General features: G+C 46.0%; 1 pseudogene; it reads right to left on the reverse strand.

Moving 5' to 3' along the window:
* Positions 1 to 5042: 5042 nt before the first annotated feature.
* On the reverse strand, positions 5043 to 9323 carry LOC123157552 (subtilisin-like protease SBT3.13; annotated as a pseudogene).
* Between the last annotated feature and the right edge of the window lie 9955 nt (positions 9324 to 19278).

Raw genomic sequence — 19278 nt, forward strand, 5'->3', positions numbered from 1 at the left:
GTTTTTTCTTTTCCAGGGATTATTCATTCATTTATTTGCATGTGTTGTTAGGTCACACACTTGAGGAAGTAAGACTGGATCTCCTTGACTTCTAGGAAGCATTTTTTTTATAGAAATGATAGTGGTTTTTCTAAACTTTTTAATCTAAATAGCTAGCGCAACTAACTATTTCTTTTAACATGTAAGCGTGCCACAACCAGGTCCGGTCCTGGGGAGTGGCGAACGGGGTGGCCGCCCCGCCCCCCCCCCCCCCCCCCCCCCCCCCCCCACAAAAGTCAGGGGCCCCCTCCAGGTATACGTACGTAGAGGCATACAGGTCTTAGAGTGGAAAAAAAATTGGAGTCAATCTCAGCGCCTCGCTAAGCTACTCGCGTGCTAGCCTAGGAAATTAAAAAAGATATGGTGGGCCTCCTGGTACATGCATGCACGTGGAGACCGGAGAGAAAAAGGAATGGTTTGATTGGCTAATCACGATTTCTTTCCTTCAAAAAAACTAAACATGATTCCCTGTAACTTCGGATGGGTCTTTCCCTGCCCGCCCTTTTGGTTGTTGTGCTGTTCCTACGTTGGGGTTTGATGATTTGCCCAGGCTTGTTGTTAGGGTAAAAGATTCAATTCCTCGGTTAACAGGGAATTATTGTTAGGGCGCTCAAATCATTACGCACAGGTAACGAGATTAGATTACCGAGAGAAGGTACTACACTATGCCCAAGCAGATTATCATTCGTTAGATGATTTTCTATACAATATTTTAATTAGCTTTGCGCTAATTTGTTCCTTTCAATTTCAGCTGGGGTCATGTCGAGTTCAGGTAGAAGGAGGCGGATGAGGAGATAGAAGAATTGAGAGGATCTCTTTTTAAATATTAAGAGAGCGATACAAGCACTCCAAGAAATTCAGAATAGTTGGCGATAGTTCTTGTGGGTGACCAAAAACTAATGTCAATCAGGAAGATGATGGTCATACTCCTATAGAAGGCAATGTTGACGTCAACATGGATGATAGCAATGCGAGTGATCATGAGCTCATATTTATTTCTATTCCATTTCGGATTTTCTTTACTATGCTTGTGAAAGAAAGTTTTTCAAAGTTAAAATTGTTGAAGAACTACCTGAGATCTACAATGTCGCAAGAGAGGTTAAATAGCTTGGCAACTTTATGCATTGAGAAAAAATTGCTTGATGAAATTGATATTGATACTATCATTAGCGATTCTGCATCTCAGAATGTTAGGAGAAATTTTCGAAGGCAATATGTAACACATTATGTGATATGCACAATCATTTTGTATGCACTTAATTATTTTCTTTGATAAAAATTATATCTACATATGATGATTACCAATTAGACATTTATATTAAAGGCCCCGAAGGACCCGGGATTGTAGTTTCGCCCCGGGCCCCCAAAATCTCAGGACCGGCCCTGGCCACAACATGCAAAATGTATGAAAAAGGCCCAGCGTAACATGCAACAACACCTAGAAAAAAGATCATCACAATGTAAACTTGCATGATAATCTTCACACTATTACACTATTTATATTTAATTAATATTTTACAACTGCACAATAATCAATCATAATAAGTCATAAGTATTTTCATTTTCAACTCTTATATCATTACTTAAAATATTCATGTTCCATACAACAAAATCTCGTTAAAATATATTACAAAACATTTCTGTAACAACATGTGAGCTATCGTCTAGTATTATAATGAAGAAACATCGTGCATTGATCAGGTCCGCCAGGATTAATGAACTAGCACCAAACATGATATATATATATATATATATATATATATATATATATATATATATATATATATATATATATATATATATATATATATATATATATATATTGGTATCTGGCCTAGGGAACTGATCAAATTTCAAACAAGCATCCGAGACTCGTCACGCGTTATGCACAATACCGGGTAGGCGGATTGGACGCATACCTGGACATATTCTTTCTGGAACTCTTCGCAAGGAAAAACTTATTAGAACTTTCTATAAAAATGCGGCGGTTGGTGGCACGTAACAGAAAACTTGACTCACGTGAAGGGAATTGGTAGGCACATTCATCAAAATATTCAATGGTTAAAGATTGGTTTGGCCGACACGTTTCTCCAATTGCTAAACTATATAAATCCTGTCATAATCAATATTCCCTTTGTAAAGAAATATAAGAGCGTTTATATCACTATTATTAAAGTTAACCAGAAGTAAAATACATATTTTTTTTGAACCGGGCATTACCCCTTTCCATTACTGCGACATAACGAAAATACATCAAATGTCCAGAGAGGGGGCGGGAAAGGGGAAAGCGAGTTCAAGCATCGCCGGGAAACCCACTGTAAGAGTAAATACATAATGAACATAACAGAAATTATATCAAGGTTCCTGGACCATCGAACACCAAATACCTCCGCTAGAACATGCCTCTCACACATCACTGTATCACTGTTGTTGCTCCCCGACCGGAGCCGGCCTGACCTTATCGACGATAGCCGGGCAGGATTCGTACACATGCCTCTAAGGACCAGCGCCTCAGAGCCGTAGTAGTTGGACCTTTGAATTGATCTAAAGAGCCTGATACCAAATCTCGCCATGGTGCATGCACATCGAGAAATTCTAACCTCCCTGCCACAAGGAGATAATAGAAATCTATGTCGGAGCTTCGTCGACTATGCCCCGATGTACGGGCTAGAGGATGATCAAATCTCGGAAGACCAACTCGAAGATGAAGTGTCACCATCCGCCCGGGCACCGCCCCTGCGATGAATAAAAACCCTAACCTAAAATACTAGCCAGAGCCAAGGCACCGGTATTCCCCTCCCTACCGCGGGCCGTCGAAGCGACATGTGGAGGAGAGGTCATTGTGGCACCCCGACCAGTGTCGGACAGATGCATGCACATGCCGCCCAGGACAAGTCCATGTTCTGGCACACGCCAGATGCGCTCGATACAGAATTCCAAACATGATTTTATTAATAATACAGAGTATACAAAGTAATTGCATATGACTATGGGCGTGTTCTGGGGCCCTCCTGAGCCATGAAATCCATGACTCCATAGCCAGCAGCTAGCTTCTCACCTAAAATCCTGGAGCGAGCTAACCTTTCAGTTCACTAGCTTCTGCTCCAAAGGTCAAATAGAGGTTGTTTTTCACTCTCACCTTGAGAGAAACAGACGGGGTACTCAAGGAGGAAGAGGAGGTCGGGGACAAGCTCGTCGATGCAGCCACCGTGCTCCGGTGGTTGGGGACGGCGGGGTCGATCTCCGACCGGGGACTGCTTAAGAACTCCGGTCGGGACGATGGGGAAGAGCTCTGGTCGTGGATGGAGGGGAAGAGCTCCGATCGAGAGGGAGGCGGAGGAGGGCGAACACGGCGGTGGGAAGGGCGGCCGTCGGTTCCCACGCCGGTTGGGTGCTCGTGGTAGCGCGCTAGGGTTCGTCGCGGGATGGAGGGGAACGAGCGTGCAATGGATCGAGTCGAGGGAGGAGACGAGCACTGCCTCGAAGCGGTACCTACGGTCGCTTCGCGGTGGCAATCAGTTGTAAATTCAGCCAACTCTCGCATCCTAGTGTTTGTGGAGCTCGAGTTTTGCAACTCCTCAACTCCAGCAAATTTGCACGTAGCGAATCGCTAGCTTGTTCGGCTCAACTCCTCAACTCCTCAACTCCCATAGCCATGATTTAGATTGTTCGGCTCGGGTCCTGACCTGGAGTCAAGGAGTCGAGGAGCCGGAGGGCTACCGAACACGCTCTATGGTGTATAATCCCACAATATAACAAAACGGCAGTGGAAGACTACGTCCGGAGATGTTAGTGGCTTGGCTGGGCTTCACAACTCACAGGACTGGCTGGGGCGGCGGTCTAGCTTGCTAATCATCTTCTGAATCTTGCCACGTGCAAGACCAGGTAAGTACTTCGAATGTACTCGCAAGATAGTCAAATACATATCATCCAAACAAACAAGTAACAAAGTAAGAACTAAACTTAAACACAAAATTACTCTACAGTAACAACTAAGCATGGCATTACTATAACAATATCCATCAATACATACACACCAACGTACCTACCACTAGGCTAGAGAGTAACTACACTTACCTTCCGCGGGGACTAACAATACATGAGTTGTTCCATCAATCAATTCATTGCCCCTTTTGGGCGACCACATGATTTACCGAGACTCCTTCTCGTGACCATGTCAGAACAACACTGTGACCTCTTCAGGCCATCAAAATCCAACTTACTATAACAACTACGTAAATAAACAATCCAAGTGCTATCACTACAGTCATTCCCCAAAATCGATCATTATAAATACTAAAGTCAGCATAATCCAAATGATCGTAATCCAATTCATCGCAATCCAAGTGGCCTTATAGTAAAGTCAGCATTCCAATTGGCCATACAACTCGTTGCAAACCAAATCCGAATACTCTTCAAGTTACCAATTATAATTAAGTGAATTATTTCATTAGTGAAACCGTGTGTTAGTTTGTTCTTATCGACGAAGCCAAATAGTGACTTAAACAAGACTTTTCTTAACTGTGGAAGCGGCTATTCGAATAGATTTGACACTCTGCAGAGCTTGTACACTTTTTCCATAACATGGAAAACACATCCAGCAAACCCCTGTCTTATTTTTTAGCCGCTTTACATGTTAGTTTTTTTAGATGAACGTTACATGTTAGTTTGTCCTAAAAGTGGCAACTTCCCAGCTGGTGGCCTGGGTTTGTAACCCGGTTGTGTGATTCTTTCTCTTGGGTGCATTTAGAAACCTCTTCATGAAGAAAGAGAGTTATGGGAGTTTTAGATCCGTTACTGTCCCTGAGTCTATTCTTCTCATTAATTGCAACTTTTGTAAAAGTTTGAGAAAAGAACCATCGTTTCGTAAAGAAGAATCATACTGTCTTATTTAAGTAGAACATCTCCTATATGATGTACAAATTTAATACTCTGTGTTTCCCCTCCATATTTTGTGCGAACTACATAAATAAATACAAAAGGTGTGATAACTACATGTAAGTTTAGGACGTGTCCGCAACAAAGTCTTGTATCACAGTTCGTACCGCAACAGGAATTCTCACTGAGCGGGTACTTCCGTCTGACCATGTCAAGCTCCCAAAAGTGTATCCTCCTTGCACTCTCTGTCTTGTTGTGAATGTCACCATAAATGTCGCGCTTCTACTGTTGCCTTGGGTGAAACTGATCACAGATGGTTCCACCGACACATCTATCCCTGCTGGAGCTTCAACCACTAAATGATATGTTGCTTCTGTTGGCCCAACGTTAGTCACAGTGCGCCGAAGAATGACATGGCCCTTAAGGTCTGGCACAGTGATCGACGGGAGGTTGAGGTTAAGATTGTAGGACTTGCAACCGTCTGATAATCCTTGGGTGCAGTTCAAGAACTTGTTGTACTCCCTTGCATCGAGGTCATAAACCAGGCCAGGGTCAACAGCTCTGTCAGGGTCCATATGGCCACCACCAAAGTCGAAAGGGTCGGCTAGTTTCCTTGGGACTCCGTTTGCTTGGATCGGCATACCAAACCGATCGGTCACAGATGCTGCAACCAATGCCAAGGAAGTTTATTAAGTTAGTTTTATATTGTGATGAGTTGCATATTTTTTGGTATTTCTATGTTCATACCCGTGGTGATGATGGCAGGCTTGATCATGGCAGGTGACCAGTTAGGGTGAACTGACTTGAGCAACGCCGTCACCGCAGAGACATGTGGGCATGCCATGGATGTCCCAGAATGGAACACGTAGGAGTCACACTCCGCTGCCAAGATGCCGACGCCAGGTGCAGCAATGTCGGGCTGTTGAAGCATGTATATTGAAAATTAGGTATTCAAGTCTTGAGTTCAAAACCTAGAGAGGTTAGGAAATCTTTAACTACAAGTCCCAAGCTAAGTAGCTGATAATGATATACCTTGAGTATGCGAGGGAAAGCAAGGCTCGGGCCTCTTGACGAGAATGAGGCGACATATGGTGATAACACCCCATTTCCAACAACGCTTACAGCTGGCGATATCTTCACCACCGGACTCCTAGCATAACACACATGACAACAGACATGAATTTTCCAGTGCATAATTAAGGAGAAGGCACATATACTCTCAAAACAATGTGACAGATTCTTACTCAGTCATTTTTGAGTAGGAGGCGATTCTTGTGCGATCTCGAAATCCACCAGTGCACAAGACATAAATCCCTCGCAGCTGGTCAGGATTTCGAGAAGGTTGACAGTGTATTGTGCGAAGATGAGGCCCTTTGCGCCGGCCTCGATAGTACGATTGATGAGAGAATGAAGTTCTGCCCTGGGTGGCGTGATGGCCGCCTGCGCTGGTGCATAACAGAGGACGGTTTTGCCGGTGACGTTGCTCAATGATAGTGATTCTGTGTCGCAGCTGCGCAAAAGTTTAAAATTTTAACATGGCTGTACAAAGCGCATGACATTTACTATCGATCAAATGTCGTCAAGCGACTGGTTTCTTTCACTACCTCTGCACATGAACAAGGTCTTGAAAGACGCTGTTGTTCATAGCTGCGTTGTAGTTTAGAGATTGCCCCTGCGTTTCAAATCAATCACAGATTAATGAGCAAGTTAATTCAGGAATACATCATGCTTGCTTGATGCTACATTTTAAGTTAATAAAAGTGTCCTTTATCGAAAAAGGAAGGCTTGTGCAGGACATGATATAGTTGGCCGCCCAGAGAAAAAGGAATACAGCTCGCATATATATACTGAAAGAATTATAAGGAAGCTTAAAGGAGGAGCTAAACATTTTATTTTGAGTTTGATCATCTGCTTAGTGTGCGCGCGTATGAAAGCTTATGTTCGTGAGTTTGTGTACGCTAGAGGGCAACAGCAACTTGACCAATCATATTGATCCTACCATATCGGGTTTGGAGTACGTCTATTAATATTTAAAAAAATCACTTGTTTTTTCTATTAATATTTTCGCTGGGATCTTTATTCCTTGAGAATAGGCATGAAGACAACACTTTGCTATAACATTTCTCAGCAGATGACAAAAAATGAAAAATAATGCACACATACATCTAAAATAAAGGAGAGATCGGTACGTACCACGAGCTTTTCTTTGTTTCCCAGCGATATCAAGGTCGGGAAAGACCGGTCAATCGTGCTAGCGGCCACCGTCGTAACCCACGGCAGGGCATTACCCACAGTTTGCAGCACAGGTCCATCGTTCCCTCCACTGAACACAACAGAGATCCCTCTTTGCACAGCATGGAGCGTCCCGGGGAACTGCTGACCAGCCCCTCCAATCGAGAGCGACAAGACGTCCACACCGTCGTGTATGGCATCATCAACAGCCGCAAGGACAGCCGCACCAGAGCAACTCCCGCCCACCCAGCACGCCTTGTAGATACTAAGCCGCGCACGTGGTGCCCCGCCTCGTGCCGTGCCCATGCCCAGTCCTCCATAGCTCACGCCCTGCACTTCCCCGCCGGCGATAGTTGAGGCGACGTGCATGCCATGGCCGTTGTTGTCCCGAGCCGATTTGTAGTCGCCCTTTAGCAACTCAGCGCTGACGCCTCTGCCATACCACCGTGCACCAATGATCTTTTTGTTGCAACTTGTGGCGTTGAACTCCTCGCCAGTCTCGCATTTCCCTTTCCACCGTGCCGGCACAGGGCCATAACCGTTGTCGTCAAAGCTTCGTGATTCAGGCCATATGCCTACAAAGAAGCATGCATATTCATGGGCATGGATTGATTCGGTATTGGGATTCCTCATATTTAGAATTTAACCTTTCTTTGTATCATTTAGTTAAAAAATCAATGCAAAATACGCAGTAGAGTCCTGCTGTATCCCTCAAAAATATATTTAATATTTAAGCTTGAGGGTGGGGTGGCTGTGTGCATCATATGATGGAGAGGCCGCAATTATCCCTTTTCGGAAAAAAAGCTTGAGGGTGGGATTGCGAATCTGTATCAATCACACCCACGATGACATCTTCACCGTACTTTGCTTTTCTGAGTAGTCCCGGCTGTTGTGCTGGTTGGTTATGGTCAAGGCCAGGAAAGTCCCAACTCCGAGTTGTGTGTGTTTCGTGAAAAATGTTAGGCTCCACAGTGGCAACTTCAGGGAATTCTACATTCAAAATATGCTGATTAATTCAAGTTGGTCATGCAAGTAGATACGGCGATAGCTAGGACTGACAATTACTTACTTGCAATTGCCTCAGCCTGAGACTCAGTGAGCATCGCTGCGAAACCAGAAAATCCATGCTTGTAACTGTAAACTATCGACCTCAAGGCTTCATCCTTGCTGTTGCCAAGTAAAATGAGGGTGAGAAAATCACGACTAAATGACTAATGCGTTTACGATGCAACATTAACTCCTCGTTGTTTTTTGCTTTGAACAAATGAATTTGTAGCTAGTTATAGTACCTCCCAAAAACAGAGTTACTAGCACGACACATGACAATGACATGAGTTTCCGGAGAACAAGAAAACCCATTCACTCTGTTTCGGACAACATGACAGGCACTCACCCTTTGTCCGACCTCGAATAGGAGGCAATCTGGTGTGCGATCTCAAAATCCACCACTACACAGAGCATAATGCCCTTACACAAAGGCAGGAAGTCGAGGAGGTTAGTAGTGTACTGTGCAAATATCCCTTGGCGCCAGCCATGATGGTGAGATTGATGGCTATGGGAAGTGCTTGTGGAGGCGGCATACTATTCGCGGCTGCCGGTTGATAGCACAGGATGATTTTACCAGTGACGTTGCTCAATGCCAGTGAAGATTCGGTGTCACAGCTGTGCAGAAGTTTTAATTCAGTATAATTGACAAAATCACCGAAACGTGGTTAAAAAAGTGGACAACTACAAAAAATTCGTCAAGTGATCACAGTTCAAGAACTACAAAAGTTTTATTTCATTACCTCCCGGCATAAACAAGACCTTTAAAGTCAGCGTGCACGTACCACCAGCTTTTATTTGTTTCCGAGCGATATCAAGGTCGGGAAAGACCGGTCAATCGTGCTAGCGGCCACCGTGGTAACCCATGGAAGGGTATTGGACACTGTTTGCGGCACAGGGCCATCATCCATTCCGGCAAACACGACAGAGATCCCTCTTTGCACAGCATGCAGCATACCGGGTAACTCGTGACCAGCCCCTCCAAGCGAGAGTGACAAGATGTCAACACCGTCATATATGGCGTCATCGATAGCCGCGATGACTGCTGCTTCAGGGAAATTCCCACCCAACCAACAAACCTTGTAGATACTGACCCGTGCACGTGGCGACCCGCCGCGTTCCACGCCCATGCCTAGGCCTCCGTAGCTCACGCCCTACACTTCCCCGCTGGCGACGGTCGAGGCGACGTGCGTGCCATAGCCATCAATGTCCCTAGGTGACTTGTAGTTGTTATTTAGCACCTCGTCATTGATCCCGAGACCATACCAGCGCGCACCGATGATCTTTCTGTTGCAACTTGTGGCATTGAAATCCTGACCAGTCTGGCATTTCCTTTTCCACCGTGCCGGCACAGGGCCATACCCATTGTCATCAAAGCTTCGTGATAAAGGGCATATGCCTATAAAGAAGCATGCATATTCATGGGCATGAATTGATTTGGTATTGGGATTCCTCATATTCATGGGCACTACCTGAAGAAGCAGCTGAACCGCCAGCATAACTGGCAATGGAAATTCAATTTCGTCGACAAGATGAACAAGTTTCTACTCTACTGGAGCGCACAGAATAAATGCAACGGCAAATTGGGGAGATGCATCAAGTTCTCTTTTCTCAAGGAATCAGAAATGTGGAAACACCAGGTATTATTCTTGTCACCTTTTTTCCATGAGATGACACTGCTATGTTTCGATTGATGCTTGGGTCAAGAAGACATAGGTTCAAAATGGGGAAAATGGTCCTTAGTTTGAACTAAAAACTATTATTTTTCTTTTGGGCCATCTTTGAATTTTTCTTGTCAGGTTTCATGCTTCATAACTAAACACATACAATGCAGTTTGTAGTGTCATTATAAATAGATGATGCATCAGGCTACTAGAGTATCTAGTTTCTATCAGAAATAGATAAGAATTAAGGGCATGATAAGGTGATACTGAATATGGGTTATAGCAGAAAATAGAATGTTTGGTGCAATGAAGCCGTTGACATTGAATGAGCCTGGTGCCGATGCAGTACCTAGGAACCTTAGTAGCCTTGGTTTTGCCTTCTGAACCTGAGGCCTGTGCTCGACATGATAGTCAAACTGAGGTCCAGGAGCAGGCGGAGGAATCAGAATTGGTCATCTGACAGGAACAAGCTTGCCTTGGTAGAATGCATGCTCAATTGTGTGGGGCCTTGGAGGCGGAATAGGAGCAGTGGCATTAGCAGAGGCTTCAAGCTGCACATTCGTTGCAGGTGCATCATTGGCGTCATTCACATTGTTAACTTGAGGCGCCACATTGGCTTCAGTCATGACAACATCATTGGCTTCAGTGACGATGTTGGTGGCCGCCTCAGTATTCTCAACCTCCACTTGAGGAGCTGGAGGGTTGGGCACAGACACGTTCTCCTCGAGAACAACTTCTTGGGTGGTAGGGGAGTAACAACAAGCTCTTCTTGTCTTTCTTCGGCTGATGCAGCCGGAATCTCTTCAGAAGCATTAGCTTCGGACACAGGAACCGCCACAGAAGGATTGTCTTCAGGAAACACTTGACGTGCCACTGAGCTGGATTGGTGTGAATACTCTTGGGTGATGGTTGTCATGGAGACCGATGGCCTCTGGCCTTTGCGAACCCGTTGATACACGGGCGACGCTTTCGGGGATGGTGTGGTCTCCATGTAATTGTCGTCATTGAAAATTGGACTGGGACCTTGCGTTGGTGAAGTACGGGGTGTACTTGGTGAGTCTTGAACTGGGGTTGCTGGTTGGGGGCGATCAACCCATGAGGCATCTTTTGAGATTGGCGTCAGAGGACGACCAATACTGATGGTTTTGCTGTTCGTGTGAACAGGCGATGATACCGTGTGGCGCTGAATCTGAGGAAGGACTTCATCATCTTCTACATTGTCTTGGGGACCAATGTCTTCAGTCGTGATGGGGTCAACGACTGGAACCTCTTGAGCTTCAGGAGCCTCTGTGGAAGCAGGCTCATGAACAATCAATCGACGCTCTTGATTTGCAGATGGAGGAGGAGCAAAAGCAATGGGTTCAACAACAAAGGGCTCTTTGGGAGCAACCCGATCTCTTTTCTTGGTCTTCCTCTTCTTGAGGGGTGGTGCATCATCTGTGGTGTTCTTTGTTTTGCGCTTTCTAGCTTCGGCTTCAGCTGCCTTGGTTTTTGCTGTTCTGAAGCCACTGTGGAGACTTTAGGCTTCGAGCCTGTCATGCTGGCTGGGAAGACAATGTGAGGTTCTTCCCGCTGTGGAGCTTCAGTCCGGGCCACAGTGTGCTTCTTCTTTTGCTTGGCAGCCATCTTGGGGTCAATGCCAAGACGCCCAAGAGCCTTGCGCTTTTCAGCTTCGTTGTAAGCCAGAACACACTTAGTAGCAAGAATTTTCATGCGCTCTCTTGAGCCTTTGGCTTCCTCATGTTTCTTGCGAAATGCCTCCTTGAGGTTATTGAGCATCACCTTGAATTTCTGGACATCAGCCACACGCAGCTTGGCTACATGCTTCTTGAACTGTTCCTTCTCAAAATCAATCTTGTGCTTCAGTTCAACAATTCGCTGAGCCAGAGCCAGCTCAGGAGCAATGGCGCCTTGAAAGGAGACGCTGATGCCAATGGGGAGTTGAAGATCATCAAAGCTGAGGTCTTGATTGTCGAACCATTCATCATTGAAATTGTGCAAGATGTTCACATCGAAGAGGGGCAGATCATTGAAGATCTCCGCCTCTTGCTTGCTCTTGATTAGCTGCTCAAGGGCATCATTGCCAAATTCTTCATCTGAAGACAAATCAATGGCTTCAGATTCGTTCCTTAGAACGGCAGCAGGTGTCAGTGCTTGACTGTGTCGCTGAATAGGTATCTTCTGTGGCTTCTCACGCTTCTTGGAGATGCGAGAGAGATCTTCTGAGGTGTTATTGGGAGCAGGAGGGGCAGTTGCCAATGGCTTTACTCATGAAGCTTTTGGAGCAGCAGATGACTTTGAAGCTTTAGTCTTCTTTTGCTTCTGTGGCTTTGGAGTAGGAGCTGGAGCTTCTTCAGTGTCAGCACCATCATCATAATGATCCTCCTTGGCACTTTGGACAGTAATGTGGGTGGTGAGGCCAGCAAGGTTGTAGAAGGGGCCGATCCTGTTCTGATTGGCTTCGCGGGTGCCATCGTCTCGAGGTGAGGAAGGACCAGGGTTGAAGTCGAGCCGTAGAGCCTTCTTGTTCTTCACAGCTGAGTCTTTGGCGAACTGATAGTTGCGCTTGAACAGATGGTCTTCATGGCACCACAACAGAGAATAAGGATCAGCGTTCTCTGGCTGCGGTCCGCGAATCATGCACGGATAGAATTCTCGTTGGATGGCTTCAGGAAGGGACTGGGGTTGAAGATTTTTGTACACAATATCTCCCCAGGGTCCTTGATGGCATTCTTCTCTGCATATTCTTCAGTGACGAAGCGGTATTTGAACCATTCTTCTGCCCAATATCTTTGAATCCACTGGATTCGATTCTTGCGGCCGGTATAGGTTTCCTCAGGGTCTGTTTTGTATAGCTCATGCAAATCTGGAGGCAAATCCTTGGAAGTGTTACCACGGTGCTGTCTACTTCCCTTTCGTGGTGACTTCTCAGTTGCCATGAAGTTTAAACTGAAGGGCTTCAGTACGTGCAATGGCTTCAAACGGCTGGTCAGACAAGAATTGGCTTTAGGTGAATTGATGTGACTCTGCAAGAATTCTGCAAACGAATGCAGACTATGAGAACCAAGGGATTCTCCCACGGACATGTACCTGTGCCAGAATTAGAGGTGCGAGGGAAGGGGAAGAGGTCATATGCATTCTCAGAAGATTTTGAAGATAAATCAGTTTGAAGACATTGACCTCATAACGCGAAGACATTCACTTATATGATGAGAGTTGGTTCCAGAGTTGTACAAATCCAAGAATAAGTACAAGTGAGGAATCTAACTTGTAAAGAAGCATAAGTGAATAGACTAGGCAGAATATGAGATGCAGAATGAGATAGACTCAAGTTTGGAGATCTAGAAACCACTTCTGGTAAAGACGGATGAATCTATCAGATCGAAAAGACAGTAAAAAGTAAAATTTAATTACCACACAAAGAACTGATAGATGGAGCGAAGGTGGAGGCCGAGCAGTTCAATCTCCCATGCCCTAACTTGGCGACGGAAGACACCTACGGTGACGGCAGAGAGGACGAGGTCTGTGGCCGGCGTGAGGACGACGTCAAAGAAGTCGCGGCAGCTAAGCGCTTCGTCGTCGGCGTCGTCGAGAGCTAGCGGAGGCTCTAGGGTTTGCGAGAGGTGGCGAGGAGGAAGAAGAATTTTTGACCGAGACGTGATGGGTATTTATAAGGACAGAGACGGCACAACACAATTACGCAGGTGCCCCTGGCGGTTCACATCTGACAGACACGTGGCAAGCATGCAACACCTTGGGAGTTGTTCCATGTTCCGGCGCACGCCTGGATTGTCGGGGTGGTCGTTCTGAATTCTTCGGGTTTCAGGCAAAATGGATAAAGCATTAAAAACAGATATACATGTTTGTTAGATTGACTCCAGCTGACAAGGTCTTAGTAAAGACAATCGACAGTTTTCAATAGAATGCATATGACTTGGACAAATACAGTTGAGATAGAAGCATAGATAGGTTTAGGGTCCGATCTCATTCACTTAGTTCAAAATATTCAACATGAAGCCATGGCTATAAGTGAATGCTGTAGAGGACAGAACACAGATAGATATATATATATATATAGTACTAGTCCAATTCAACCAATTGAAGATAAACTTGAATGTAAGCCAAGGATGAATATGAATCCAATATGAAAACTATGCAAACATAACGCCAAGGGAAAAAATTCAAACGAGAATTTGGTGGTGGTGTTACCCACTGTATAGGAAGTATTAGACCCAGACATGGCGCACAATTATCGTGGCGCTCCAAAGTCAAATTCCGCATTAATGTATTCACACTTAGAGTGTATGTCTTCATTGATTGAAGATATACATTACTTCATGTGTTGCACATCTAAGTCATCAAAATGCATAAGTGTTAGGATGTGTGCCCATTCACAGGACATTTGAGGATTCCAAGATATTTAGCTCACACCGCAACTTGCAGAACCTTTTCTCATCCAAGGGCTTTGTGAAGATATCAACCAACTGTTCTTCTGTCTTGACGTGAATGATATCAATATCTTCCTTCATAACATGATCTCTGAGAAAGTGATGACGAATTTCAATGTGCTGAACTGGGTTGTTGGCAATCTTGATGGCACTCTCATTATCGTAGTAGAGAGGCACATTCTTCAGATGGATTCCATAGTCCTTGAGAGTTTGCTTCATCCAGAGAAGTTGAGCACAGCAAGATCCAGCAGCAATGTATTCAGATTCAACAGTAGAGAGAGATACACAATTCTGCTTCTTTGAAGACCAACAGACAAGAGATCGTCCCAGAAAGTGACATGTGCCTGATGTGGACTCGCGATCAACCTTGTCACCAGCATAATCAGCATCGGAGAATCCAACTAGATCAAACTCTGAGCCCTTTGGATACCATAATCCAAGTGTTGGGGTGTAAGCCAAATATCTCAGAATTCGCTTCACAGCTAAGTGATGTGATTCCTTTGGTGCCGCTTGGAATCGGGCACACATGCAAACACTAAGCATTATATCTGGCCTAGATGCACATAAGTAAAGCAAAGAACCAATCTGTAACACCCCGGATGTAACCTTCCATATTTGTAACTCCAACTCTTGCCATTTTCGGCTACGTGCTATGATATTCCCTCCGTGGTTGGGTTTTGTTTTTTTCGTTTTGCATTTTATTCATGTCATGCATATCATATCATGTCATCATGCACATTTCATTTTGCATATGTGTTGGTCTCATGCATCCGAGCATTTTCCCCGTTGTCCGTTTCGCAATCCGACACTCCCACATGCACCGGCGCACCCCTCTTGTGTCTTTTCGTGTGCGGGTGTTGAACGTTCTCGGAATGGACTGAGCCTTGCCAAGTGGCCTTGGTACACCGCCGGTAGACCACCTGTCAAGTTTCGGGTCATTTGGAGCTCGTTTGGTACTCCAACGGTTAACCGCATAACCGCAAAGGCCTCTTTTGAGTTGCAGCCCAACACCCCTCCAAAACAGCCCAATAACCCATCTAAGTCACTTCCATGCTCTCCGTCGTCGGATCACGATCGTGTGGGCGAAGACCGCACCTCATTTGAAAACTCCTAGCTCCCTCTACCTATAAATATGTGCACTCCCCCGAATTTCCGGATCCCCAAACCCTAGCCCGCTCCTCCTCCGCCGCCGGACACGTCCGGGCGAGCCGGACGCGTCCGCCCCGTTGCCCGCGTCCAATCCGGGCTCGACACGTGGCCTCCGCCGCGCCCCCGCGCCGCCGGTCCGCCGGGCCCAGGCAGGGCCCTCCCAGCCCACGCGCCCGGGCCGCGCGCCTGCTGCCGCTCGCCCGCGCAGCCGCGGTCGACGCCGTCGCCGGCCTCCGCCCGCCTTGCCGCCGGCCTCTCCTCTGCCCCGTCGCCTCCCGTGCCGCGCCCGCCGCCTCGTCCAGCCGCCGCCCTCGCCGGCGAGCTCCCGCCGCCGTCCGGCCTCGCGCCACCCGGCCGGCCTCCGTCAACTCCGGCGACGCGCGCGCCCGTGGAGGAGCTCGTCTCCGGCCGCCTCCTCCTCTGCCCTCGGCTCCTCTCCGGCCGTCCTCCTCCCCTCCAGCTCCAACTCCAGCGAGGTTCCGGCCCGCCTTGGTTTCCGTTCGAGCCAGACCCGATCTGGATCTGGGATTAGGTTGACTTTCTTCTCCCCCCGTTTTTCGTCTAAGTCATATTCCGCCATTAATTTGTTGCATGTTCATCGCATCACATCTTTGCACCCGTGGCTCCGTTTTGTGCATGTAGCACACCGATTTGTTCGTCTCGAAGAGTACATCATTTCATTCCATTGCATCATTTACATTTGAGCTCATCTTGATGCCCGAAACGCTGTTGGAAGAGGGCTTTGTGATGTTAGTTTCTGTTTCTTAACAGAACTTGCACTTTTGTCATTTTTGACATGATTAATGTGTGCATCTTATGTACTTGAGCCCTACATATGTTTTGATCTATGCCATGCCAGCTTTACAAGGGTTAATGCCATGTATTTTTGTGATCAATATGGTGACTAGCACAAGAATGCAAACTAGGCTTCGTGATATTGCTGATTTAGTCCCTGTTCTGCTGTCATTGTGATGCATATAAACATGTTGCTACAGAGAGATCCATGCATATTTTGAGATACTTCAGTAAGGGTGTTTTGAACATATGGTTATGCTCTATCCATTCATGCCCCTGTTTGGAATTATGGAGTAGTCTAGAATGTCATTTTCGTGCTCGACTTTTGCTACAAAATGTTTCCTGGCAGATTGTTTGCATGATATTCAATTTTTACGAGGTTGTTGTACTTGATCCGTGTATGTTATGATGTTGTTCTTGCCATGTATAGCTTCTATGCCATGTCTTCTTGATGGATGTATGCTTAGTTTATCATGAGGTGCTCTTTAGTGAGAGCATCGAGCTCACGAAGGTGCCTTCGTAATTCTGTCAATGCCATGCTTTGTTTGCTGAAACTGTTAACGAAACTTGCTATGTTTACGTGGGTGCCATCATATTTTCTGATCCTTTTTGGCTTATGGTCAGTAACGGACTTTTGATCTATGCTTTGAGTAGATTCATGCCATGCCTTGTTTTTCTATTATAAGTTTCTGCAGCTTGTTGATAACTTGCTCTGAACATTGCTTCCAATGCTGTTTATGCCATGTCCAGCCTGATGTTTTTTTGCACTTCCACCATGCTTGTTTGAACCTGTTATGATGTGTTTTAGCCGTAGCTCAGTGTTCCTCTTTTGTTAAGCATCTCCTGTAGACCACTGCCATATGTTTTGTTTTTATGTTGGGGTGCTGTAGCATAGTTTCTTGTTGCATGCTAAGTAGCATCGTGCTGTTAATCGCAGATTTGTGCCATTATTGTTTTGCTTGCCATTTGCAAACCGTGCATCCGATTCCGGTGATCTTTATATAGATTTCAACTGAAATCATCTCATCTTTCCAGCGGCATACTTGGTTTGCCAAGTTGATGCCTTGTCCATCCTTTTTCCTCCCGGATCACGCATATGCATTGCATATCACATCTCGCATATCATGACATGTATTGCATCATGTTGCTTGTGCATTGCACCGTGATTTATTGTGTTCCATTGCTTGTGTTCTTGCTTTGGGTAGAGCCGGGAGACGAGTACGTGAACGAGGAACCTGTTGAGAACGCTTACGAGGATCAAGCCTTCGACAACTCTGAGAACTTTGCAGGCAAGATGACCATACCTTCGATATCACTTCTATCTTTGCTTGCTAGTACTCGCTCTATCGCTATGTTAGCTCTACCTGCCATTGTTTACCATGCCTCCCTATTGCCATGTAAACCCTCTAACCACCCTGTCCTAGCAAACCGTTGTTTGGCTATGTCACCGCTTTTGCTCAGCCCCTCTTATAGCGTTGCTAGTTGCAGGTGAAGATGAAGTCTGTTCCTGGTCGGAACATGGATATTTTGGGATATCACAATATCTCCTGTTTAAATAATGCACCTTATATATTTGGTAAAGGGTGGAAGGCTCGGCCTTATGCCTGGTGACTTGTTCCACTCTTGCCACACTAGTTTCCGTCATACCGGTGTTATGTTCCTTGATTTTGCGTTCCTTACGTGGTTGGGTGATTTATGGGACCCCCTTGACAGTTCGCTTTGAATAAAACTCCTCCAGCAAGGCCCAACCTTGGTTTTACCATTTGCCACCTAAGCCTTTTTCCCTTGGGTTTTCGCGAGCCCGAGGGTCATCTTTATTTACCCCCCGGGCCAGTGCTCCTCTGAGTGTTGGTCCAAACTAGAGCACCGTGCGGGACCATTCCTTGGCAACTTGGATTACGTCGGTACTTGTACGCTTAGCTTATCCGGTGTGCCCTGAGAACGAGATATGTGCAGCTCCTATCGGGATTTGTCGGCACAGCCGAGTGGTCTTGCTGTTCTTGTTTTACCATTGTCGAAATGTCTTGCGAACCGGGATTCCGAGACTGATCGGGTCTTCCCGGGAGAAGGTTTATCCTTCGTTGACCGTGAGAGCTTATGATGGGCTAAGTTGGGACACCCCTGCACGGTATATAATCTTTCGAAACCCGTGCCAGTGGTTATGAGGTAGATGGGAATTTGTTAATGTCCGATTGTAGATAACTTGACACTTGACTTCATTAAAATGCATCAACCGTGTGTGTAGCCGTGATGGTCTCTTCTCGGTGGAGTCCGGGAAGTGAACACGGTTTGAGTTATGTTTGACGTAAGTAGTTTTAGGATCACTTCTTGATCGCTTCTAGCTTCTCGACCGATGCGTTGCTTCTCTTCTCGCTCTCACTTGCGTATGTTAGCCACCATATATGCTTAGCGCTTGCTGCAGTTCCACCATATTACCCCTTTACCTACCTATGAGCTTAAATAGTCTTGATCTCGCGGGTGTGAGATTGTTGAGTCCCCGTGGCTCACAGATTCTACCAAAACAGATGCAGGTGCCGAGGATACCAGCGCAAATGGCGCAACCGAGGTCAAGTGGGAATTTGATGAGGCCCTTGGTCGTTACTATGTATCGTTTCCAGATGATCAGTAGAGGTGCCCAGTCGGGACGATCGGGGATCTGTGTAGCATTTGGGGTAGTCTTCTTTTATTTTGGTTCCGTAGTCGGACCATGAGTGTAATCTGGATGATGGATGTTTATTTATGTATTGTGTGAAGTGGCGACTGTAAGCCAACTATGTATCTTTTTCCCTTATGTATTACATGGGTTGTGCGAAGATTACCTCACTTGCGACATTGCTTTCAATGCGGTTATGCCTCTAAGTCGTGCTTCGACACGTGGGAGATATAGCGGCATCGAGGGCGTTACAAGTTGGTAATCAGAGCCATCCCCGACTTAGGAGCCCCCTGCTTGATTGTTTGCTGGCGATGTTGAGTCTAGAACAAAAATGTTTTGTGTCTTAGGATTATATATATCGGAGAGTAGGATTTCT

Source organism: Triticum aestivum, chromosome 7B (genome assembly GCF_018294505.1).
Source record: "Triticum aestivum cultivar Chinese Spring chromosome 7B, IWGSC CS RefSeq v2.1, whole genome shotgun sequence".
NCBI classification, from domain to species: Eukaryota; Viridiplantae; Streptophyta; class Magnoliopsida; order Poales; family Poaceae; genus Triticum; species Triticum aestivum.